This window comes from Mandrillus leucophaeus, unplaced genomic scaffold, assembly GCF_000951045.1.
Source record: "Mandrillus leucophaeus isolate KB7577 unplaced genomic scaffold, Mleu.le_1.0 Scaffold44, whole genome shotgun sequence".
Taxonomy (NCBI): domain Eukaryota; kingdom Metazoa; phylum Chordata; class Mammalia; order Primates; family Cercopithecidae; genus Mandrillus; species Mandrillus leucophaeus.
Window position 1 is genome coordinate 285,196 of NW_012104698.1, and position 2,134 is coordinate 287,329.

Below are 2,134 nucleotides of genomic sequence, written 5' to 3' on the forward strand. Positions count from 1 at the left end.
TGTTGACATCACGGAAATCGGCAGCCATGATAGACGGGGGCCTGTCCCATCGCACCGAGATCATTCACAGAGGGCGTGTTGACATCACGGAAATCAGCAGCCACAACAGACGGGGCATCACTTTTGCTTTGATTGTCTAGACTTTAATAAGTGATGAAGAAGACATTCCTAATGCTGATTACACTTAAGTGTGTGGTGTCTGTAGCCCTTCGATTGTGAGCAGCATGAGGAAATAGAGACCTTCTTCCCTCAGGATTTGACAACTATCATCCCATTTGGCAAACAAAGTTGCTCAGGTCACTCATGAGTGACCTGGAGTAAGTTCTGACGTATTCTGTTTTATCTTCTTGCCTTTTCAGGTAAATGATGTTAACCAACACTCATGTTGGAACGACACTCATTCCCCAATTGCAATCATAGGTTGGATACGGATACCAGAGTTCCATGAAAATCGGAGGCAGCATTCTGTGAGAACCCGTGGGCTGCATGAAATTGTCAGTAGAGCACCGTGTGTGCTGTTGTTTGTAAGCCACGTGCTGCATCTCGTCTATCTGTAAATCGCATGATCTCTGGGAGTCGGCTGTCTGGGGGAGTTGGTTGTTAAACATTCCCTGAAGCTATTTATGCAGAAGCCAGTGGACGTGTTTAGCACCCGGCCGCCTGCCCCCGTGGGGCTCAGTCCTGACCACCTTCCCGCACTGACCTCCATCTCCCTCTTTGGAATAAGACCTTGAGGAGTTCTCTTTCTTTAGAGTTTGGCTACACATTTTAAAAGTTATTTTAGTACACTCTGTCCAGCATTTCTAAATAATCATATCAGGAGTGGAATATTTTACATGGCATTTCAGCCTGCGCTATTGCCCTCAGCCCTAAATTCTGAAATGCATTCATCCTGAGAAGCTTCCATATTGTCACTCATGCTCACATAAGATGTTCAGTGGCCGGGTCTCAGCAGCCTCTCCCGACACACGGAAAGCGGAAGCTTCCTGGAGGCGTAGGCACGGTTCCGACGTGGCTCACACTCAGGAAGGAAAGCCTGAGAAACTGCACCAACAGGAACGCAGCTGGGAGTCAATCCACTGAGAATGAGAATCGGGCTTCCTAAGAAAGGAACACCAGCATGTTGGTGGACACTGACAAAGACCCTTTGCTCGGTCCGACTTTATTTATTTATATTTTTAAGAATATTTTACCTTTTATTGTAGGATCAGAGGTGTGTGTGCAGGCTTGTTATACAGGCAAACTCGTGACTCGGGGCTTTGGTGTACAGATGATTTCGTCACCCGGGTACTAAGTGTAGTACCCACCAGTTTTGTTTTGTTGTTGTTTTGTTTTTGCTCTGGGCCTCTCCTCCCATCCTCCACCCTCACGTAGGCCCCAGTGTCTGATGCTCCTCTCTTTCTGTCTATGTGTTCTCATTATTTGGCTTCCACTTATAAGTGAGAACATGTGATATTTGGTTTTTTGTTTCTGTATTAGTTTGCTAAAGATAATGGCCTCCAGTTCTATCCATATTCCTGCAGAGGACATGACTTCATTCTTTTTTATGGCTGCACAGTATTCCATGGTGTATATGTACACACTTTCTTTATCCAGTCTCCCGTCGATGGGCGTTTAGGTTGATTCCATGTCTCTGATGTTGTGAATAGTTCTGTAATGAACATGTGTGTGCATGTGTCTTTATGGTTGAATAATTTATATTCTTTTGGGTATTTACCAGTAGTGGGATTTCTGGGTCAAACGGTAGTTCTGTTTTTAGGTCTTTGAGGAATCTCCATATTGCTTTCTACAATGGTTGAACCTAATTCACATTCCTACCAGCAATGTGTAAGTGTTCCCTTTTCTCCACAGCCTCATCAGCATCTGTCGTTTTTTGTTTTTAATAATAACCGTTCTGACGGGTGTGAGATGGTGTCTCATTGTGGTTTTGATTTGCATTTCTCTGATTAGTGATAGTGAGCATTTTTTCATATGCCTGTTGGCCGTATGTATGTCTCCTTTTGAAAAGCGTCTGTTCATGTCCTTTGCCCACTTTTTAATGGAGTTGTTTATTTTTTGCTTGTATATTTGTTTAAGAGCCTTATAGATTCTGGATATTAGACCTTTGTTAGATGTATATTTTGCTTTTTTTTTT